The following is a 25,528-nucleotide window of genomic DNA, read 5'->3' as shown; positions in this document are numbered from 1 at the left end:
ATGGGCTTTTTAGCCAGATTCAAATGCCTTAAGGGCTGATTCTGAGGCCAGAGTGCTGTTTGGAGCATTTGTCATTCTATGAGTCTGCTGTGTATCCCAACAATAATAAGTTTAAATGCAAATGGACTAAATTCTCCAATTAAAAGATACAGACCAGATGAATGGATTAAAAAAACAAGATACATATATTTTCTGCCTGCAAGAAACACACTTCACCAACAAAGATATACACAGGCTGAAAGTGAATGGTTGGAAAAAGATATTCCATGCTAACAGAAGGCAAAAATGGCAGGTGTGGCCATCCTAATATCAGACTAAATAGACTTTAACACAAAAACTGTTAAGAGATATAGAGATATTATGTAATGATTAAAGGATAATTCAAGAGGAAGATGTGACTATAGTAAACCCAATGCCAGGGCACCTGGCCATTTAAACAAATGTTAATGGATCTAAAGGGAGACTCAGACTCCAATAAAATAATAATGGGGGACTTCAATGACCCACTTTCATCAATGGACAGATCAACTAGACACAAAATCAACCAAAAAACAACAAAGCTAATCTACACTATGGATCAAATGGAGCTAATTGATACCTACAGAACATTTCATCTCATAGCTGCAGAATACACATTCTTTTCAACAATGCATAGAACTTTCTCTAGGAAGATCATATGCTAGGTCATAAGGCATATCTCAACAAATTTTAAAAAATTGAAATCTTTTCTGAACATAATGGAATGAAGCTGGAAAACAAAACTGGACACTCTAAAAAATATGCAAACACATGGAGATGGAACAACATGCTGATGAATGAATAGTAGGTCACAGAAGGAATCAAAAAGGAAATAAATTCTTAGAACTGAATAAAGATGACAATACAACATATTAAAACTTATGGGATACAACAAAAGCAGTGTTAAGAGGGAAGTTTATAGCAAGTATTTGATGCCTACATCAAGAAATTAGGAAGGCATCAAATAATTGATCTAACAATCCATCTTAAGGACCTAGAAAAGCAAGAACAAACCAAACCCAAAGGTAGTACGAGGAAAAAATAATTAAAATTTGAGAACACATAATCAAAATTAAAACTACAATACAAAAGATCAGTGAAATGAAGAGCTTTTTTTTTTTTTTTGGAAAAATAAAATTGATACACCATTGGCCCAACTAACACTAAAAAGGTAGAAGACCAAAATTAATATAGTCAAAGATAAAAAAGAGGTGTTACAATGGATACCACAGAAATAAAAATAAACATCATTAATTACTACAAATAGCTATATGCCAACAAATTGGAAAATCTAGAAGAAGTGGATAAATTTCTGGACACATACAATTTACCGAAACTGAGTCATAAAGACATAGGAAACCTAAATAGGCCAACAACCAAAATGGAGATTGAATCAGTATTAAAAGACCCTTCCAACAAAGAAAAGTCCAGGACCAGATGGCTTTACTGCTGAATTCTACCAGCCTTTTAAAGAAGAATTAATTTCAATTCTTCTCAATCTATTCAAAACAACTGAAAGGGAGGGACTCCTCCCAAATTTTTTCTATGAGGCCAGCTTCACCTTAACTCCAAAAACCACAGAAATATACAACAAAGAGAATTTTAGACCAATATCCCTCAATAACATAGATACAAAAATCCTCAACACAATACTAGTTAATTAAATCCAACAACACATCAGAAAGATCATTCACCTGGAACAAGTGAGGTTTATTCCTGGTATGCAGGGAAGGGTTAACATATATAAATTAATAAATGCGATACACCACATTAATAAACTGAAGAAAAAATGCCATATGATTATCTCAATAGATGCAGAGAAACTTTTGTTAAAATACAACATCCTTTCATGATAAAAACTTTAAGTAAATTGGGTATAGAAGGAACATTCCTCAACATAATCAAGGCAATATATGACAAACCCACAGCCATCGTCATATTGAATGGGGAAAAGTTGGAAGCATTTCTACTAAGATCCAGAAGCAGACAAGGATGCCCACTCTCACCATTGCTATTGGATATAGTTCTAGAAGTTTTAGTCAGAGCTGTTAGGCAAGAAAAGGGAATCAAAGGGATACAATTAGAAAAAGGAAGTCAAATTATCCCTGATTGTAAATGACATGATTCTCTATATAGGGAAACTAAAAGACTCCACTAAGAGACAAATGGAACTCATAAGAGAGTTTGGTAAAGTGGCAGGATATAAAATCAATACACAAATATCAGTAGCCTTTGTATACACAAACAATTCCATGGCTGAGAAAGAACTTGTATGATCAATCCCATTTACAAGAGCTACAAAAAATTACGTATCTTGGAATAAATTTAACCAAGTATGTGAAAGATCTCTACAATGAAGATTAAAGAATAGAACACATTTAAAAAATGGACAAATCTTCCATGTTCATGGATTGGAAAAATTAATATCATCAAAATGTCCATATTACCCAAAGCAATTTATAGAATCAGTGCAGTCCCAATCAAAATATCAAAAACATTCTCAGATCTAGAAAAATCAATGCTGAAGTTCATATGGAAACACAAGAGATCCTGAAGAACTGAATTGATTTCAAACAACAAAAACAAAGCTGGAGGCATCACAATACCAGATATCAAGACATACTACAGGGTAATTATAATCAAGCCAGCCTGGTACCGGCACAAAAATAGACATGCAGGCAAATGGAATAGAATAGAAGCCTCAGAAATTAATTAAATTACAGCAAACTAATCTTTGACAAATGAGCTGAAATCACTCCCTGGAGAAAGAACAGTTTCTTCAACAAATGGTGCTGGGAAAATTGGATCTATGTAGAAGTATGAAATAAGATCATTAGTTTATATTTTATATAAAAATCAACTCAAAATGGATCAAGCATCTAAATATACAATCTGATATCATCAAATTACCAGAGGAAAATATTGGAGAAACTCTGCAAGACATTGGCATAGGCAAAGACTTCTTGGAAAAGACCCCAGAAACATGAGCATTAAAAGCAAAAATAGACAAATGGAATTACACTGAGCTAAGCTTCTGTATCACAAAGGAAACACCCAATGAAGTGAAGAGGCAGAATGGGAAAAAATATTACAATCTATGCACTTGATAAAGGATTAATATCCAGGCTCTATAAACGACTCAAGAAACTCAATAACAATAAGACAAATAAAACAGTTAAAAAATATTGGCAAAGGACATGAACAGGCATTTTTCAAAGGATGAAATTCAAATGGCCCAAAGACACATGAAAAAATGCTCAGGATGTTTAGCCATCAGGGGGATACAACTCAAAACCACAATGAGGTTTTACCTCACCCTAGTTAGAATGGCTATCATCTAAAAATTTTAAAAAATGCTGGCGAGGATGTAGGGGAAAAGGTACCCTAAACCACCATTGGTGTGAATGTAAACTAGTACAGCCATTATGGAAGACAGTATGGAGAGACCTGAGAAATCTGAAAATAGAATTACCACATGACCCAGCCATCCCACTCCTTGGAACTTACCCAACCTAAATGAAAGCAGCTTATGAAAGAGTTATCTGTAACACCCTCATGTTTATTGCAGCTAAGATATGGAACCAACTCAGATATCTATCAATGGATGACTGGATAAAGAAAATGTGGAATACACATACCAAGGAATACTTCTTGGCCCTAAAAAAGAAGGAAATCCTGTCTTTTGCAACAAAATGGATGCAACTGGAAATCATTAGCTTAATGAAATAAGCCAGTCTGAAAAAGACAAATGTAAGTTTTCACTAATATGCAGCTGTTAATATAGAATACAAAAAATATATAGGAATGAAATGAACATCTTGTGATATGATTGTTATTTTTAGCCCTTGCTTATACTCCCATGGAACTGTGGTCTTCCTAATTTTTACTTGTTGAATATTATGGTTAGTGGTGAATTAAGTTTGTGATTATAGAGTGGATTTTTTTCAGATTTCTATTGGCTTGTAGTTTTATTGTACTGCTTTAAGTTGCCTCTTTTTTTTTTCCCAAAGAAATATTTTATTTAAGGAGTACAAACTTCAAGCATTTCATAAGTACAACTTTAGGAATAGTGTGATACTTCCCACCATACCCACCCTGTCACCCACTCTCTCCCCTCCTCCTCCTCCCTCTCCCATTCCCAGGCCCATTCTCCACTAAGATCCATTATCAGTTAACTTTATATACAGGAGACCAACTCTATACTAAGTAAAGAGTTCAACAATTTGTACAAAAAAAAAATTTTCCTCAACAGTCAAGACAAGGGTGTTCAAAGTCATTGCATCTTGAAGTTAATTTCACGTCTTATTTTTTTTTAGAAACTTAACTAACTTTGGTCGGCGCCGCGGCTCAATAGGCTAATCCTCTGCCTTGCGGCACCAGCACACTGGGTTCTAGTCCTGGTCGGGGCACCGATCCTGTCCTGGTTGCCCCTCTTCCAGGCCAGCTCCCTGCTGTGGCCAGGGAGTGCAGTGGAGGATGGCCCAAGTCCTTGGGCTCTGCACCCCAAGGTAGACCAGGAGAAGCACCTGGCTCCTGCCATCGGATCAGCACGGTGCGCCGGTCGCAGCACGCCTACCGCAGCGGCCATTGAAGGGTGAACCAACGGCAAAATGGAAGACCTTTCTCTCTGTCTCTCTCTCTTACTGTCCACTCTGCCTGTCAAAAAAATTTTTTTTTTTAAATTTAAAAAAAAAAAGAAACTTAACTAACTTTATTTATTTTCTTTTTTTTTTTAACTTTTATTTAATGAATATAAATTTCCAGTGTACAGCTTATGGATTACAATGGATTCCCCCTCCCATAACTTCCCTCCCACCCGCAACCCTCCCCTCTCCCGCTCCCTCTCCCCTTCCATTTGCATCAAGATTCATTTTCAATTCTCTTTATATACAGAAGATCAATTTAGTATAAAGATTTAAACAGTTTGCACCCACACAGAAACACAAAGTGAAACATACTGTTTGAGTACTAGTTATAGCATTAAATCACAATGTACAGCACATTAAGGACAGAGATCCCACATGAGGAGCAAGTGCACAGTGGCTCCTGTTGTTGACCCAACAAATTGACACTCTAGTTCATGGTGCCAGTAACCATCCTAGGCTGTTGTCATGAGTTGCCAAGGCTATGGAAGCCTTCCAAGTTTGCCGACTCTGATCATGTTTAGACAAGGTCATAAAAGACAGAGTGAGGATAGTAACCAATGATCCTAAGAGTGGCATTTACCAGGTTTGAACAATTATACAGCTTTAAGTGGGGAAGAGGACCATCAGTACACACAGGTTGGGAGTAGAGCCATTGGTGGTAGAGTAGAGGTTATGATTACAAAGGAATGAGGCCCAAGTGCACTAGACAGGGTCTAGAACAAAGGACAGAGTCATTATTAGAGGAGCTAAGAAAGGTGCTGTCTAAGCTACAAGTAATTTTTCTGATTGAGAGGCAAATAGAACCTGATAGAAGGGGCTTGATAATAATCTGGTGGGCTTTAGGCCTTGTAAATTCAGAGGCCCAGACCTATCTATCTCTTCACATGGGGTATATCCTAAGGGAGGTGTGAACCTCCTAGGGGAAGGCACCCTGTTGACTTTCATTACTTGGCTGGCCTGGGAGGAGAGCTGGCCAGGTAAAGGCAGGTGGCATCTCTAACAAGAAATTTACAGTTCTGCCTGCAATGTTGCTGACCCTACTTGACCATACCCTCAGCTGCAGTGGTCACTTTGGAAGTTGGGCTGAGTGAAGGGCTTTTCAGCTTAGAGCCAATAAGATCTGTGGTTCTGACCTGGGCATCCTTCGACTCCAGGGCAGGTCCATTTCCAGTGATCCAACTCTTGGCCGAGCTGCCAGGGCTCTTCACAAGCTGACTTCTGCTGAAGCCCAGGCTTACCACATTGAAAGCCACTGCAGTGGACTGGGCTGTTGGGTCTCCTTGAGGGCAGATCACTGTACAGATCAGCCATTAATAGGCCTGCCACCCATTGCTTCTGATGCCTAGCTTTCTTTTCCTCCTGGTTTTTGTTAAAGCAGACCAGAGAATGCAAGTCAAGGGAATGCCCAAGTCCCATCTCTAATCTTCGGTGGCCTGAACTACAAGTCTATAGTCACAGGCATGTTCTATAGTAGTTTTTCTAAGGTAGACAATGCCCATGAGGAAAATTATATTCTCACTTTAAAACTTTCTTTCCCTTTGGTCTGAAAGGGAGGTTTTTTCTACTTACTGTATACTTCGCTGATGGCGAAGTGAATCTAGCTATGAGATTATTATTTAAGTTCTTATTTTGGCAATGCTATTGCAGAAAAATGTTAGCCATCTCTTTTATAAGGTCTAAAGATTAAATTGTACATCCTACAGATTCCTTCATAATAGAATTAGTTTCCTACCTTGAAGAGAATAGAGAAATGAAAGAACAGGTTGGGCTTAGAATAGAGAAATGAGGGAGCAAGTCCTAGATCGCTTGTGGACAATAGCAATATCACATGAATACTTAGCAAACAGTTTCAACCATTAGATAACAACTCAAGAAAACATTTACCAGAAGGTCCAATGCCTTCTATAAATTTTAAGAATCATGTATTTGAAAACACCTCTTAAATATCTAACATGGTGTAGTTTGTTTAGCCAGTAAACTTAAGCACAACCATATAAAATGTTTTTAGTTTCTTTCTACCAACAAGTCTAAAATATATGATACACAGATTCAGGTCACACAAATTAAAATGTATCTTTGATTGATTTTAGCAGCTTAAATTTATGGACAATCTTATCTATAAGCCATTTAAAATAAAACTCTTAATAAAATTTCCCCATGTGGACATACAATATGTACACACATATAATATAGCATAATAGACCAATATAGCAATTTTAATAATAGCTTTTAAAATCTTTAACTCTTTTTGAAACTTAACTAACTTTAAAGACACACCCAAGAATGATATATCTATCTTTTGGGAGTATGTAGACATAGTTATAATACAATTGTTTGAAGACAGAGATCCTGCATGAGAAGTTAGTGCACAGTGACTCTGTTGTCAATACAATATTCAAACTCAATGTATGACATCAGTGATCACCTGGGGTTCTTGACATGAGCTGCCTAGGTTTTTGGAAGCCTTTTGAATTGCCAAACTCTGTCAGTATTTAGACAAGACCATAAGGAAAGTGGAAGTTCTCTTCTCCCTTCAGAGAAAAGTACATCCTTCTTTAATGACCACTTCTTTTCACTGGGGTCTCACAGAGATCCTTCATGGGGGACATTTTTTGCCAGTGTCTTGGCTTTCCATGCTTGTAACGTTCTTGTGGGCTTTTTATTCAGACCAGAATGCCTTAAAGACTGATTCTGAGGTCAGAGTGCTATTTAAAGGGATTGTCATTCTATGAGTCTGCTGTGTGGACTACTTTCCATGTTGGAGCATTCCATTCTTTTTAATTCTATTCTTACCAGACCTTTAATCCTATCCATATGATCACTTAACACTTAGATGATATCTTTACCACTAAGTTTAAGGGAATTTGGGAGTCCCATGGTAAGTTTTTAAACTGTACCCTTAGAAGTAAGTCCATAGCTGGCGCCGTGGCTCAACAGGCTAATCCTTCGCCTTGCAGCGCTGGCACACCGGGTTCTAGTCCCAGTAGGGTTGCCGGATCCTGTCCCGGTTGCCCCTCTTCCAGGCCAGCTCTCTGCTGTGGCCCGGGAGTGCAGTGGAGGATGGGCCAAGACCTTAGGCCCTGCACCCCATGGGAGACCAGAATAAGCACCTGGCTCCTGCCATCGGATCAGCATGGTGCGCCGGCTGCAGTGCGCTGGCCGCGGTGGCCATTGGAGGGTGAACCAATGGCAAAGGAAGACCTTTCTCTCTCTCTCTCTCTCTCTCTCTCTCTCTCTCACTGTCCACTCTGCCTGTCAAAATAAAAAGAAAAAGAAGTAAGTCCATAGACATGTATGCAGAAATATACAGCTTTACAGTTACAAACTTAATACACTTCATAATTACAATTTTAGAAACATGCCTGCCCTCCCCTCTTCTTCCTCCCTCTCTTATTACCACTCTTATTTTTTTACCAAGATCTATTTTCAGTAGACTTTGTAAACATGTGTTTAACTCTATGTTAAGTAAAGAGTTCAACCAATAGTATGGGGAAAAAAACCTGTTCCTCAATAGTCAAGACAAGGGCTGTTTGAGTCATTGCTTCTCAAAGTGTCAATCTCACTTTTACAGATTCCCTTTTAGGTGCTCTATAGAGTGAATTTTAATTATGTCTTTTCAAAAATTTATGAAAAGAAAAGAAGGGATGGAAGGAGGGAGGTTGGGCAAGGGAGGAAGGAGGAAGGCACATAGAGTTATTTTCTTAGAATTGTACCTATAAAATAAATTAACTCTGTTCTATTTACATTAATAATTAAAAAAGAAAGATATATTGAAGAAAGGATCAAGAAATAACAACTTTAATGGCATTAAATTGATTTATAGAGAATAAGACACTGGTATTTTCTATAATCTATTTACTTTTAAAAGATTTATTTATTTGAAAGGTAGAGTGACAGAGAGAGGGGGGGACACAGACACAGACACAGACAGACAGACAGTCACACACACACACACACACAGAGAGAGAGAGAGAGAGAGAGAGAGAGGAGATTTTCCATCCTTTGGTTCACTCCCCAGATAGCCATGATGATCTGCGCTGGGCCAGGCAAAACCCAGGAACCAGAAACTCCAACCAGGTCTCCAACAGGGTTGCAGGGGTCCAAGCACTTGGGCCATCTTCTGCTGCTTTCCCAGGTGCATTGGAATGGAGTCAGATTGGAAGTGGAGTGGCTGGGACTTGAACTGGTATTCTTATTTTTTTTTTTTAGAGATTTTTATTTTTATTTATTTGAAAGTCTGAGTTACACAGAGAGAGGAAAGTCAGCGAGAGAGAGAGAGATCTTCCATCCGTTGGTTCACTCCCCAGATGGCCGCAACAGCTGGAGCTGCACCGATCCGAAGCCAGGAGCCAGGAGCTTCTTCCGGGTCTCCCACATGGGTGCAGGGGCCCAAGGACTTGGGCCATCTTCTGTTATCCCAGGCCGTAGCAGAGAGCTGGATGGGAAAAGGAGCAGCCGAGACTAGAACCGGTGTCCATATGGGATGCCGGCGCTTCAAGCCAGGACGTTAACCCACTGCGCCACAGTGCCAGCCCCTTGAACTGGTATTCTGATATGGAATGCCCATGTTATAGGCTGCAGCTTAACCTGCTATGCCACAACACCACCCACATTTTATCTGACTTAAAAATAGCTATGAGACTAAAACCCCATGAAGGAAGGAATTATTAAAAGGTTTCAAAGTCCTTTATAAGAACAAGGAATTTGCAGTTGGGCCACTTCCAGGGAAACTTTAGACCACCACTTACCAAGTAAAGAACTTTGCGAAACATTCTTAGTTTCTTGACCACTCAAAAATTTCCCCCCTGTTCACTGGAGATTATAATTAGTACCTACTTCCTAGGATCGTTGGGAGAAGAAATGAATAAACACAGGTGAAAGCTCTCAGACTAGTACCCAGCACAGAGCAAGTTAATAGGTGGTAGTTACTAGGACTTTTAAATTAATAAGACAGGCTCAGGAGAAGGCAGACTGTTGGTTTTATTGCCCAGTGGGGCACAGATGATGGGCTGGAATTGGACTGTTTCAGGCACAGTTCAGAATTATTGACGTCCTTGGCTCTCTTTCTGAAGTTGTCACGTCCGACACACAATATTTTATTTTATTTATACGCCACTGTGTTCCAGAAATGATTTCAGGGAGCTTACGGACGAACATAAAATACAACAAAGTAGCAGGAGTGAGAGGCAGAGTGAATGAAGAGAGTAGAACAAGAACTAGGACAAAGCTGGCCTGGAAATAAATAATCCATGAGTAAGAATTACGAGTGTGTGAAGGCTGATGATAAAACACTGAGGCCAAAGAGGCCTGGGTAGGAATGATATTATTTTATGTGCAAGGCACACACACAGGAAAGTAGGGAGCTGGTTCATCCCACAAATGCTCACCATGACAACAGAGCTGAGCTGGGATTGAAGGAGCAAAACACTTAGTAGGCACCTGTGATTTAACCTAAATTGTTTTTTGATATTTGGTGGGTCTTTTAAAATTTTGTGGAAAATGGAATTAAAAGATAAACTTATTTTATCTTTTATTTTTAAAAATCATCCTATTTACTTACTATTTCATTGAGCAGTAGGCACAGAGAAAGAGTAAGAGGGATGGAGAGAAAGAAATCTCCCATCTGCTGGTTTTACTCCCCAAATGCCTGCAACAGCTGGAGCTGGGCTAGGCCATAGCTGGGGGCCAAAAACTCAGTCCAGGTCTTCCACAAGCGTGGCTGGGACTGAACTGCTTGAGCCATCAATGGGTGCCTCTCAGGGTGCACATCAAGAGGAAGCTGGAATTAGGAGCACAGCTGGGACTCAAACCCAGGTCCGGTGCTATGGAACTGTGGGTGTCCCAAGCAGCACCTTAACTGCGCTGAATCCTGCCCCAGTGGCACAAAACGTTTTGGGAATCCACGTGTGTGAGGGGTCTTTAGAAAAATCTGCATGGATTTTAAAATTCATTTGCACCAAACTAACATCATTGAAGGCCACTATCCCACAAACTGTTTGAAGTCCCCTCTTCTAGTGGGAGCTAAGGAGGAAGTGACAGTGATGCTCATCTTAGGCAGCTCTGCACACAAGGAAGTGATGCTAACTCTAAGTATGGATGCTTCTTTCCTGGGGTAACACACACTCAAAAAGCACAACCAAGGAAACAGTTCAAACTACAGTATTTCGAGCCATTCCTTCTTATCCCAGAAGACTGTCACTAAGTTATTATGACACAGGAACAGTTTGACTTAGCTTATAAAACTCAGATCGAATCATATTAACTAGATACAACTCTCAATATCTTATACATTTTTTCCATCATGATTGTTACTTTGCACATGTTTTCTAATCCATCTTGATTGTGCTGTTCCTCCAGGAATGCACTAGGTCATCTTACGCATCCTTTATATCTTAGTTCAAATAGCAATAAATAAATAAATAGATAAATAAATAAATTGGAAATCTCACTCAAATTTTTATTCCAAATTTCTGGGACCCGATAAGACAGTGGTTGAAAAACTATGGTCAAATTACAAGCTTGTTTGTTTTTGATTTTTCTTAAGGGGATTGAAGCTTTTCAATTTTTATTTATCTTTTTAATTGAGAGAAACAGACACACAGAGAGACCTCCCACCAGCTGGTTCACTCCCCAAATGCCCGGGAGTTGGGAGCCCAATTCAAGTCTCCCATGTGGACAGCAGGGACTAGACTTCTTGAGCCACCACCTGCTGCCTCCCAGGGTGTATCTTAGCAGGCAGCAGGAATTAGACAGAGCTGGGATTTGAACCCAGGTCCTCAGACACAGGATGCAGGTGTCCCAAGAGATGTCTTCACTGAGACGTGAAGCGCCCGCCCCTGCCTGCCTGCGCTTGTTACTAAAAATCGCCTGGGTGACACCCATGTTTCCTCCTCTCTGTGCTTCCTGTGGCTGCTTTTGTGCTGCCTTGACAGAGCTGAGTAGTTGCAACAGGCACCTTGCAGTCTGCAAAGCCTACAGGACTTCCGGTCCCACCCTTCACACCCTGGGGCTGACGAAGGAGAAACTTTCATCTCGTTTTTTATGTCAAAAGGACAAAACCAAAAATGTGCACAATTTCCTTCTATGTGTGCTTTCCTGTTTCATATATTTCGTCTTAAAAAACATTTTTCAGGAGGAGCACGTGGTGGAAGAGATGGAAAATGAAGATGCCTACAATCTGACAGGAAGAGTGGCGCTAAAGGTCCTGCAAGGTCATTGCTCCTGGAGCTGAGAAGCTGCCGAGAATGAGTAGTTCCTTTACTTTATGTATCACTAATTGGGAAAACATTTACAATTATACCATGGCATGCTGCTCAGTAGATGTTCTAATTTAAGAGCTGCTAAAATCGAAAAAAGAAAAAGTGTCCTAGCATTATGTCATAAAGCTCAGCATCACTTTCATTTCCTCTCCCAGCAACAATGTGTCAACTGCCTAATGGGACTGCCACTGTGGTAAAGCCACTGCTTGCAATGCTGTCATCCCATTTGTGTGTCTGTTCTAGCCCCGGCTGCTCCACTTCTGATCCAGCTCCCTGCTAGTGCACCTGGGAAAGCAGCAGAGAATGGCCCAAGTCTTTGGGCACCTGCACACATGTGAGAGACCTGGAAGAAGCTCCTGGCTCCTGACTTTGGAATCAGTCCTAGTTCCTGCTACTGTGGCCATTTGGGGAGCGAACCAACAGATGGAAGATCTCTCTCTCTCTCTCTCTCACTCTCTGTGAATGTGTGTGTTTGAGTGTGTAACTCTGCCTTTCAAATAAAATAAAATAAACTTTCTTTAAAAAAATGGAATACAATCCAATGATTTTTAAAGAACATTCATAAAGTTGTACAGCCATCACCATTATCTAATGCCAAAACAGTTTTATTGCCTTTATATGAAATATCACATCCCATTAGCAGCCACTTCCTGTTGATTAACCAACTTTCCAATTTTAGGCAATTATTATTAACCTCTTTTTTGTTTCTCTCTATGGATTTACCTAGTTGTATATTTCATGAAACAAATACCTAGGCTTTGGACTCTGGCTTTTTTCACTCAGTGTGTTTTCAAGGTTCATCCATGTTGCACGAAGTATTAGTACATCAGTATGTTTTGTGACCGAATATTACTGCATTGTATAGATGATCACATTTTACTTATCCATCCATTGGTTGATGGACATGTGCGTTGTTTCTATGTTCTGGCTGTTACGCACAATGCTGCCATGAACATTTGCATTCAGACTGGTGTTGAGATCTGTTCTCAGTTCCGCTGGGTGTAGATGTGGGAGTGGAATTGCTGAGTCGTCTGCTAATTCTGTTTCACTTTTTGAGTGACTACCAGACTTCGTTCCATAGTGAGAGCGTTGTCTTACATTCTCAACAGCACAGGATGGAGGTTCTGATCCTCCAAATCCTCACCGACACTTGCTATTATTTCCCCTTTTTATTACAGCCACCCCAGGGAGTAGAGCATAGCCTCATGTGGTCTCAGTCCTTTTTTTAAAAGATCAGTTTCTAAGTCCGCAAAAGGTTTCTCGTTGGTCCTCGGGACTGTGGTCTCTGAAAATTTGGCAAATTGTCTTGAGAGCCACGTGTGCACATATCCACTTCTGTTAAGTCCCCAGGGCTCAATCTGATAAATTTTAACAACATTCCCAGGGAGCTGGTTGATAGGAAAGTCATTATCGCCAGGAGCCATAGCTGCGTGGCTGCCCACCAAAACCTAAACGTCCTATTCATAGTTCAGTGCTTTTATTACCAGGTCACCCTGCCCACAGATAAGGAATGGGAGCAACAAAACTCAGAGGAGACCCGCTGAACTGTGTACACCATTAGAATATCTCATCTAGGGTAGAATTTGCACCCACGATCCGTCTTTTTATGATTTGCCCCATTCACTTTTAGAGCCAGGAAGGTGACAATGAAAGGACCCTGTATCATGTGAAATGACACGGTTTATTTTTCCTATTTGGTCCCCAAAAAGGCAGCACTGTGGAGAAATAGCGTGGATCGCGTGTGTCCGGGAGCCAAAGCACCACCATCATTTATGCATTCTACATGGGCCTGGCAGAGAAGCAGTATTGCAGGTGTTAAAAATCAAGACACAGTTTAACTCTGAGCGGAGTTTCGTCAGGAACTGTGCGTGTCCCTGTGTACACAGATCTGCTTTGTGTCAGATCCTCAGCCATAAGAAATCATCACACACTGCTGTGTGCCCATCAGCATAAGATGGTAAACTTATAGAGGGAGTTTGTTTTTTTATAAAACAGAGGACAGAAACAAATGGACAACAAAATATCACATCTCACACCTCTTCCCCACCAAACCCAAACACGTATCCTTTAAATATGTACTGCCTGCTTTATCTGTCTGTTTCCCACTCTCAAAAATAAAGATAGGACACAAAAGATCTTTTAAGCCAAGTTACAACTTTAAAATGTGTATTTTATCAATAAGCTATTTGTAGGTTTGTAATATAGAATATAGAAATATCAGTATATTGTCTTTTCTAGACATTGAGCTTCATCCAGGTCTCCCATGTCGGTCTCCCATGTGGGTCTCCCACGTGGATGTACTTGGGCCATTGTCCACTGATTTCCCAGGTGCATTAGCAGGGAGCTGGATCGGATGTGAGTCTTGAACTAGCACCCATATGAGATGTTGCTGCTGCTGGTGGCAGCTTAACCCACTGCACCACAGTGCCAGCCCCAGGGATGAAGTTGTTGTGGTGTGTATCACCACCAACTTCATGTGGACTTGGCACACACCCCTAAGATCGCATAGGGCCTGGTGACTGTTAGACACAGGTGTGACTCACCTGGTGTCCATCTGGGCACTGAGCGGCTGCCAATCATTCCTTGAGCACACAGAAAGGGACCACAGGACTCTTTTGGGATGCAATGCCAGGCTGATACAACCCAATGCTGAGCAGATCCTAATGTTTCAGGTCCCCAGGCTAGTGCCTGCATATGGAGTCCCTGTGTCTGCTCTGGAGCCAGAGTTATGTGGCCTCTCTTGATCAGTGTTATATTCCACCTTGCATCACCAGTACCTGGTAGGGGTGAGGCTGTGAGACAACCTCAGCAGAAAACCAACCACAGCAGAATGGGCTTTGGTCATAGCCCCAGGCTGCACTGGTTTCAGTGGGCTGAGTTCCAGGTGTGGACTACTGCTGTGACATTGGTGGCCATAGGAGCAAACACTTGGACCTATCCAGACACGTGAAGAGCATTGTAAGAATGCACGTCCCTTTCTTAGATGTTGGTTCTTTCTGAACAGCACACCAACTGAGAATTTGTGATAAGTCTGAGCTTTGGTCGTATTTTACCACTGAAACCGTGGAAACACACCAATATCAGACTTGTAGCAAATCTTGACTTAAGATGCCCTCTGGTGCTGACACAGCAGAAGTATTGACAGGTGCAAAGAAAATAAGTCTGCTTAGGATTTCTGGAAGGACAGCTACAAAGGAAGCCAGATTACTGCAACAGGTCCTTAAATGCACAAATGATATCAGATACCGGCAAGTTTCAAAAACTTCCAGGGCACCATGTCCTCAAAAGAAGTGCCAGAAATTGACTGTCTTAAAATCGAGATGAAGTCATCAGATGATGATTTCAAAATAGCCACTTTAAGGAAACTCAATAGAACACAGAGAAATGACTTTAACAGAGAGACTTGACAGAAAGATGGGAGTAAGTTTTAAAAATCAAACAAATTTGTCATCTGAAAGAACACACTGTGAAATTTAAAATGTGGTAGAGCTGTAAAGTACACTAAGTGGGATTAATAACATAATCAAACAGAAGAAAGAATCAGTGCGTGAAGGGCTTTTATGAAATATTTTGTTGGAAAAAAAAAGAAGGAATCAAGAGGAGTGAATAGGGGGCTGGTGCTGTGGTGTAGCAGGTAAAGCCACTGCCTGCAGTGCAGGCATCCCATATGGGCACCAGTGCAAGACCTGGCTGCTCCACTTCCAATTCAGCTCTCTGCTGTGGCCTGGGAAAGCAGTGGAAGATGGCCCAAGTCCTTGAGCTTCTGCACCTGCATGGGAGACCCAGAAGAAGCTCCTGGCTCCTGGCTTTGGATCAGTGCAACTCTGGCCACTGCAGCCAATTGGGGAGTGAACCAGCAGATGGAAGACATCTCTCTCTCTCTCTCTCTCTCTCTCTCTCTCTGCCTCTCCTTCTCTGTGTAACTCTTTCAAATAAATAAATAAAATCTTTAAAAATAAAAAAGAGGAGTGAATAAAGTTTATGAGAACATTGGGGCAGTATGATGAGAAGCAATATATGAATAATTGGGGTTCAAGAGGAACTTGAGAAATACCAAAGCAGTATAAAGCATATTCAAAGAGAAAATAACAGAAAACTTCCAGAACCTAGAGAAAGGTACAAGAAGGTCAAAGTTCAACAATAAGATTCAAACCAACCAAGTCTATCCAAGATGTATTATATTCATGCTCTCCATGGTTAAAGATAAAGAGGAATTCTTAAAGCTGCGAGAGAAAAGAAAGAAGTTACAGATAAGGTGCTCCTGATTCACGTGACTGTAGACTTCCCACCAGAAGAAATCTTACGGTCCAGGAATGAGGAGACACAACCTTCATGGTACTGAAAGGAAAATACTGCCACCCCAGCATGTTATACCCAGCAAAGCTATCCATCAATGATGAGGGAGACAGAAGACATTCCCAGAAAAACAAAAACTGAGAGAAAAATCACCACCAGACCTGTCTTACGGGAAATGCTAAAGGGAGTTCTTCAAGCTGAAAGAAAGAGATGCTAATGAGTAAGAAAATATCAGAAGGCAGCAAAATGTTCCAAAAGAGCAATAATACAAATGGAGAATGATGTAATAAACATGGTGCATAAGTCATTCATATATTTAATGTGAAGATTCAAAACAAAGCAAATTATTAACTACCTTTAAATGTTAAGAGAAGGCAAGACAAAAAGATGTAAATGCGATGGCAATAATTCAAAATGTGGGAGAGTAGATAATTGGTGCAGTAGCTAACTACAGCTTGGGATGCCTACATCTCATATTGGAGCCTGGTTCAAGTCTTGGCTTCTCTGCTTCTCATCCAGTGTCTTGCTAATGTGCGTCCTGGGATGCAGAAGTTGAAGCCAAGTACTTGGGTCCCTCCTCTCACATGGGAGCCCCAGATTGACTTCTGAACTCCTGGCTTTGGCTCTGCCCAACCCTGCCTGTTGTGGGCATGTAGCGAGTGAACCAGTAGATGGAAGATCTCTGTGTTTGTCTCTTGGCCTCTCTTTCTCTGACTCATTGTCTTTCTACCTGTCTAATAGACACAAATTTTTAAAAAATAAGAGTTTCAAAATGTGGAGAGGAATGAAGTGCAAGTGTCAAGTTCATTATTACTATTCCATCCTTCTTTGTTCTTTTCTGTCTTTAAAATCAATATCAAGTTACCATCAATTATTCCCCCAAAGAAACCTTTTATTTAAGGAATACAGACTTCATGCATTTCATAAGATCAACCTTAGGAACACAGTGATTCTTCCCACTATACCCGTCCTCCCACCACACTCCTCCCCTCGCCCTCCTCCTTCTCCCATTCCAGTCCCATCCTCCAGTAAGATCCATTTTTGATTAACTTTATACACAGAAAACCAACTCTGTACTAAGTAAAAGGTTAAACAATTTGTACAGTAAAAAAATTAAAATACCAAAAACCAAACCAAAACAAAAAAAACCTGTTCCTCAACAGTCGAGACGAAGGCTGTTCAAAGTCATTGCATCTTGAAGTTAATTTCACTTTTTTTTTGAAACTTAATTAACATTAAAGAAGCACCTAAGAATCATACATTTTTTGGGAGCACTTAGACATAATCATAATGCGACTCTGAGGGCAGAGGTCCTCCATGGAAAGTTAGTGCACAGTGTCTCCTGTTGTTAATTTAACAATTAATACTCTTATGGGGCCGGCACTGTGGTGTAGTGGGTAAAGCCACTGCCTGCAGTGCTGGCATCCCATATGAGTGCAGATACAGGTCCTGGCTGCTCCACTTCCTATCCAGCTCTCTACTATGGCCTAGGAAAGCAGTACAAGATGGCCCAAGTCCTTGGGCCCCCGCACGTGTGTAGGCAACTCGAAGGAAGCTCCTGGCTCCTGGCTTCAGATATGTGCAGCTCCGGTCGTTGTGGCCAACTGGGGAGTGAACCAGTGGATGGAGAACCTCTCTCTCTCTGTCTCTCCTTCACTCTCTGTGTAACTCTGACTTTCAAATAAATAAATCTTTTTTAGCCGGCGCCACGGCTCACTAGGCTAATCCTCCGCCTTGCGGCGCCGGCACACCGGGTTCTAGTCCCTGTCGGGGCACCGATCCTGTCCCGGTTGCCCCTCTTCCAGGCCAGCTCTCTGCTGTGGCCAGGGAGTGCAGTGGAGGATGGCCCAAGTCCTTGGGCCCTGCACCCCATGGGAGACCAGGAGAAGCACCTGGCTCCTGCCATCGGATCAGCACGGTGCGCCAGCCGCAGCACGCCTACCGCGGCGGCCATTGGAGGGTGAACCAACGGCAAAGGAAGACCTTTCTCTCTCTCTCTCACTGTCCACTCTGCCTGTCAAAAAAATAAAAAATAAAAAAAAATCTTTAAAAAAAAACAATTAACACTCTTATATATGACGTCAGTGGTCAGCTGGGGCTCTTGACATGAGTTGCCACGGTTATGGAAGCCTTTCAAATCCACAAACTCCATCAGTATTCAGACAAGTCCATAAGCAAAGAGGAAGTTCTCTCCAACTTTCATAGAAAATATCTCCTTCTCTGATGACCACCTCTTTACTGGGGTCTCGCTCACTGAGGTCTTTCATGTAGGATATTTCTTGCTACAGTGTCTTGGCTTTCCATGCCTAAAATGCTCTCATGGGCTTTTCAGCCACACCAGAATGCCTTGAGTGCTGATTCTGAGGTCAGAGTACTATTTAAAGCGATTGTCATTCTATGAATTTGCTGTGTGGACTGCTTCACTCCTCTTTAATTCTATCTATTATGATTATGATTATGATTACCAGACCCTTAATCCCATCCACATCACTTTAATACTTGAGATGGTATTTTTATCACCCAGCTTAAGGGGATTTGGGGTCCCATGGCAAGTTTTTAAGTTTTTGCACTATACCCTTAGAAGTTAAGTCTGCAGGAATGTATGCAGAACTATACAGCTTTACAGTTATAAACTTCATACACTTCAAAATTGCAACTTCAGGAACATGGTGATTCTTCCCACCATGCCCAACCTCCCACCCATACTCCCAATCCTTCTTCATCCTCCCTCTCTTATTCCTAGTCTTATTTTTTAACTGAAATCTACTTTCAATTTAGCTCTATGTTAAGTAAAGAGTTCAACAAATAGTATTTAAAAAAAACTGTTCCTCAATAGTCAAGACAGGTGTTGTTCAAGTCATTGCTTCTCAAAGTGTCAATTTCACTTCTACTGATTGTCTTTTAGGTGCTCTATTAGTTATCACAGGTCAAGGAGAATATGTGCTATTTGCCCCCTTGGGACTGGCTTATTTCACTAAATATGTTTTCCAGATTCATCAATTTTGTATCAAATGACTGGATTTCACTTTTTTTACTGCTGTGTAGTATTCCATAGTGTACATATCCCATAATTTCTTTATCTAGTCTTTAGTTGATGGGCATTTAGGTTGATTCCATGTCTTAGCTATTGTGAATCGAGCTGCAATAAACATGGGGGTGCAGATAACTCGTTCATTTGCTGATTTCATTTCCCTTGGGTAAATTCCCAGGAGTGGGGATGGCTGGGTCATATGGCAGGTCTATATTCAGATTTCTGAGGGATCTCCATACTGTCTTCCATAGTGGCTTTACCAGTTTACATTCCCACCATCTTCGCCAGCATTTGTTGTTTGTTGATTTCTGTATGAAAGCCATTCTAACTAAAAAATGTCCCAATCAAATAAAAGAGAAGGGCCAGATATATTTACTGAATTCTAGCATACATTTAAAGAATAATTAAGATCATTTCTTCTCAAAATATTCCAAAAAGTCCAAGAAGAAGGAAATCGTCCAAACGCATTCTGTGAAGCTAGCAGTAGCCTGACACCAAAACTGGACAAAGAAAAAAGAAACAAAGAATAAAGGAAGGAAGGAAGGAAGGAAGGAAGGAAGGAAGGAAGGAAGGAAGGAAAGAAAGAGAGAGAGAGAAAGAGAGAGAGGGAGGGAGGGAAGAGAAGGGAAGGGAGGGGTGGGGAGGGGTGGGAATGGAAGAAAAGAAAAGAAAGCTATGGGCCAATGTTGGGTCTTAGTCCACCCGTACAAGGATGGACTGGGTCCGAGGAAAGGTAAGTGCGGCCGCTCGCCCGTTCCCCAGCCTCCCTGTCCCGGAGACAATCAGACGCAGCGGGGAGCCAAGTCTAGCAAGGACTCATTTACTTCCTGAGAAACAGAACCTTTTATAGCACAAAACTGCAGAGTCATTGGGGCAGGGCTAAGGACCAGCCAATCACTTTACACAGTCACCTTACGGGGGGATTTCTATAGGACTAGCCCTATGTCTATACACTTGTCGCTAGTTTTGTTACCTCCCCGGATGTTGCGCAGCCAATTAGCTTTAGTGGTAAACAACTTTGGATTCCGCCCATCTTACTTCCTCTGGGCGCCATCTTACTTGGCTCCACGCGGCTTCGTTCCGCGCAGCTCGGGCGGGGGCACCCTGGAGCAGCTGCGCATGCGGAGCCGCCGGGCCTGGCCTGGCCTGGCCGCGCTCATGCCCCACAGATTCCCCCTTTTTGTTTTAGCACGCGATCCCTGTCTTAGGTTGCCCCCAGCCGTCCTTGCCCTTACCCGTCATTGGTAACCCAGGCAGCTTGGCCATGAGCCCTGTCTTAGGTTGGTACAGGACGCTAGGTGCTTTACCCGTCTTGGGGTGTCGCGTGACTTGTAATTATGGGGGCGTGGTGAGCTTTCTCCACCGCCTGTCTTAGGTTGTTCCGGTCCATCCAGAATCTTACCCGTCATTGGCAATGTGGAGAGCACCGGGGGCGCTTCCCCAGTTCAGGGGATCGTAGCCCTCTGTGGCTAGCAGCCTCTGGTAATGAACCTCAACCTGTCTTACCCTTGTTGCCTCTATGCGCTGTTGTATAAACTGTATAAGCCTATTCATTATGCATGGGCCAATAGCAAGGATTAAAAGCAGGGCAAGAAGCAGTCCAAGAAGAGAGAAGAGGTAGGGAAAGAGTCCATTAAGGCTCGTCCAAAAGAGGCTTTCTTGGAGTTCTCTTCGTCTTTTTCAGGTCCTCCTGAAGTGTTTTGATGATCTGGTTTGGGTCATCGAATCCCCTGTCACTGGGCCGGGCACTTCAGGATCACAGGGAAGAGTAGTGTCCACATCATCGCCTGCCTTTGGATTTCGATCTCCATCCATTTCTGGAAGAGGAAAGACAAGGGGATCTCCCTCAGGGGCAAACTGCTCCCTGGGTGGGTTGTTACTTGCCTCGGGCATAGGCCTGATATTTCTGGCCAGTATTTAAATTGGAGTTAACTCCCCTATGGGGAACACGCAGCCAAATCCTCTTCCCAACTGAATCAGTGGGTCAGGCCCTCTCCAGAGTCGGGTGAGAGGGTCTCTCCATCTAACAAGCATCTGAGGTTTAGGGGATAAATGTCCCCAATGTTTTTGGAACCTTGACTCCCTTGACCCTTTCAAAAAATTTAAAATATTGATGGTGAACAAGGCCTTATGTAACTGTAGATGGGGGGTAGCCACTCCCCCTTTTTGTTTTAATAACTGTTTTTTGAGGCATTGATGGTTTTTTTTTTACCATAGCCTGTTTCTGTGGGTTGTGAGGAATTTTAGTAGAGTGTTGAATTATTTTATGTCTTGGCAGCACTGTTAAACATCCCAATTGGTTATTATCTCTGTAAGATGAGATATATCTTTTGATATCTCCAGGGGCCCTTTTGGAGATACCAAAAGTTTAGAGAATTTAGAACTTTGATTTTTAGAAAGTTTGTTAAAGGTGTCAAGAGAACTTAGAGTATTTGGTTAGAATAGAATTTTTTAACATTTTGAAATGATAACCCTTCATTAGACAGGATGATCTTAACACTTTTAGAGCAGATCTAATCATAAAGGTATTTAGCAATGCTTTTCATCAATTTGAACTTAACAGAGACAGTAGAGTACACAATAGATTACCTTGACAGAACATGAATTTTATGTTTTTTGTTATTGAATAAACCAGAAATAAACACCTTGAACATAAGAGTTAGTACACAAAATCCTCACATAACTTAGAACTATTTAACAGAGCTAAAAAGGACCTAACTTTAGAAATGGCAGAGTAACCCATTAAGCAGACACTGTTAAAATAGACGTTACAGTTTTTGCAAAAACAGATTTTAAGATTTACGACTTAGACCATTTCCAGATATTTACTAACATTAGTGCACATTTTTTACTTTAACTTTAGGTCAATGTAATTTAGGCATTAGCACATAACTTAAAGAAAACTCTGTAAACAATTTTAAAGTTGTAAACCTTTTAAAACCTTTTATGACTTGCTCACACCTTCTGAAACTTTATACCTGTAGTTACTTTTACATAGTCTTGAATTGTCATGTATGGACAATCTATGAGAATACATGCTAACTCTCTTATCGAATTTAAGATGTGAAAAGTACACAATACATAAGAGACTGAGTTATTAATGAATACCACACCATTAACTCCTCCTGGACAGCAAACATGGACACTAGTACATGTTTACAACTTTGAAAAGATCTTCATCGTTAAGAGAAACAAATTTAAAGCATAAAACCGAGCAAGTGAGCTACCAAGCAAACCGAAGGGCTTTTGCATTAACTTAATTTTCTGAACCAATCTGTATTGGCTTACTTTAGTTAGCAACATAAAGGCTTGTATACACAGAATTTACTCATTTTCCTAAGGCCACTCTAGCTGGAAAGCAAGAACATGAATACAGCACAGGTCTGACATTATTTACAACATTTTAATACACTTTGTATAATTTGAATTGACCCAAACAGTTGTTACTTTAACAAATTTAGAGTCCCATCCTTTGAGAGTTCCAGGGATCCTACTGGAAGTCCCAAAGTTGTTAGACTCCATTTGAGAATTTAAACTGTTAGAGAGTCAAACCACTCAGCCAAAAACTAGCACGTATAACCTGAGTATTTTAACCAAGGCTGTGGGGTAGATCTGATCAGAGTTAGGTAATCACTCAAACATTAAAGACAGACAAATCCAATAAAACACGAAACCTTCAAGACACGTGCAAACTCTCAGATAGTTAACTACAGCAGCACAGAAAAGAGCTGGTCATCAGCATAGGAGCCCATTGCTTAGGACAGGGAAACACATCTGAAACAAAGCGGCAGGGAATGAGAGACTTCCTTAGTGCTGGAGAAAAAGTTTTATTAACTGCAAATAAAGACTCATTAGGTTGGAAAGGGTTAATGGATGAAGGTTTTTGTTCCTTTAGGTAAGGCCAGTGGTAGTTAAAGGCATTTTTTCTTCCCCCTCCTAGTGAGGACAGCATTGAATTGTAAATGGAGAGGAAAAAAGCAGCCCAAGGACTAGTCTCCTGAGAGTATCTGGCCATGGCCTGCACAGGTGCAACAGGCTACACTGACTGGAAGAGAGTGCAGAGAAAAGCCATGGTCCCCCATTTACGGGGAAGACTGTGCACGCCGGGGCCTAGCAGGACTGGCTGTGGGGTTGGGTAGGCACGCTGTTTACAAGATGGCGGCGGGCGATTCAAGGGAGGTGAATAACCATAAAGGGGTGGCCACATGGGCGGAATTGGAGGCGCAGTGCGTTGAGGCAGTGCTGGGCTTTTAGGGGTTGCCGCCACACCTGAAAGTTCCACCTTAGTTTTAACTGCCTCTGGGGATTTATGAGCCTCCCTCAGGCCAGCGCAGGCCTCTTGATGATTAGCATTTATTCCTTCCCAAACAAGCATTTTAACAAACTGATCCCAAAGGTCCCCAGTCAGCAACTTACGATGGAGACTGTGTTCGACCCTAGCTACAAAATCTGGCAATGACTCTCCTGGCTTTTGTCGCACCCCTGCGATGGGAGATTCAGTGGGCCCCTCATCCAGCTTGTACCAGGCATTAAGTCCTGCCTGCCTCACTTGTTCACGGTACGGAGCAGGCAGCGCAGCTTGCTGGACCCCCGTAGAGAATCCTTCCCCCGTCCCAGCCAGCATAGCATATATAATAGGGATAGCTGGCTGGGCTGTTTCATTAGCTTCGGCTCTCACCCGGCAACCCTCCTTAAAGAAGGCGCACCACTTTATGAACTGTGAACTTGTGAGGACTGCCTTGGCCACGTCCAACCAGTCCTTGGGGACGCATGGGTGATAGGCTATATCTTGCAGCAGAGTTTGGGCCCAGGGGGAATTTGGCCCGTCTTCCACCACTGCCTTGAGAAGCTCCTTTAAGTCCTTCGCTTCCCAGAGATACCACTCCAGAGCTCTGTTGCCACCTGGAGCTAAATTAACAGGGTAGGCCTGAGGCAGCAGGTTCCCTGGCCCAGAGTTCACTTCCCTATGCTGCTTTATGTCCACCGGATAAGCTTCCGCAAAGGTCGCCTCATTTCTCCTTTCCCCTCCTGGGCAATCATAAGTGCCCAGATCACAAAGCTCCCTCCATGGCTCTACATAGGGGGAGGCCACCTCTGCCCCCGGGAGGTATGGGGGTGGTCCCGGCCCTTCTAGGGTGGATGGGCTAGACGGGACGATTTTTACTTTCGTTTTTATCTCAACAGTTCGTGCCTCCACACGCTCTCTGCATTCCTGATCAAACTTAGCCCATTTTCTCTCCCCGCCATCTTCCTCTGAGGCTTTAGGCTCTCCCAAGTCCTGCACTTCCTCTTTCTCCCTCTCGCCCTCCGAATCTAGGGTTACAGCATCTGGGTGGAAGGATGCTTTAAGCGCGGTATCAAAGTGTCTCTCCCTCTTAAGGGTGAGTATTTCCACCCATGACCAAGTGTTCCAAGAAAAGAGATTGGCCGTCTGAATCCAAAGGGCCAAGGTTATGACAGTTACCCAGACACTTTTTAACATATAGCGTAAGGCCTTTAAGGCCAGGTCCTTTTGGGACGAAATTGCATAAACCATACTAAGGTTTTCACTTACCCTGAGAGACCGCTTAGCCTCGGCCGAAAAGTAACTGTTCATGCCCCACGTTGGGCGCCAGATGTTGGGTCTTAGTCCACCCGTACAAGGATGGACTGGGTCCGAGGAAAGGTAAGTGCGGCCGCTCGCCCGTTCCCCAGCCTCCCTGTCCCGGAGACAATCAGACGCAGCGGGGAGCCAAGTCTAGCAAGGACTCATTTACTTCCTGAGAAACAGAACCTTTTATAGCACAAAACTGCAGAGTCATTGGGGCAGGGCTAAGGACCAGCCAATCACTTTACACAGTCACCTTACGGGGGGATTTCTATAGGACTAGCCCTATGTCTATACACTTGTCGCTAGTTTTGTTACCTCCCCGGATGTTGCGCAGCCAATTAGCTTTAGTGGTAAACAACTTTGGATTCCGCCCATCTTACTTCCTCTGGGCGCCATCTTACTTGGCTCCACGCGGCTTCGTTCCGCGCAGCTCGGGCGGGGGCACCCTGGAGCAGCTGCGCATGCGGAGCCGCCGGGCCTGGCCTGGCCTGGCCGCGCTCATGCCCCACAGGCCAATATCCTTGTGAGCATGGATGCAAAATTTCTCAACAAAAATACTAGCAAACTAAGCCCAACAGCGCATTAAAAAGGCTATTCACAAGATAAAGTGGAATTCAGCTCAGGTATGCAAGAATGTACAGCATATGCAATCAGGAAGTGTAATACATCACACCAGCAGCAGGAGGAA

This window comes from Lepus europaeus, chromosome 20 (genome assembly GCF_033115175.1).
Source record: "Lepus europaeus isolate LE1 chromosome 20, mLepTim1.pri, whole genome shotgun sequence".
Lineage (NCBI taxonomy): Eukaryota > Metazoa > Chordata > Mammalia > Lagomorpha > Leporidae > Lepus > Lepus europaeus.
Note: the sequence above shows the minus strand (reverse complement) of the source record.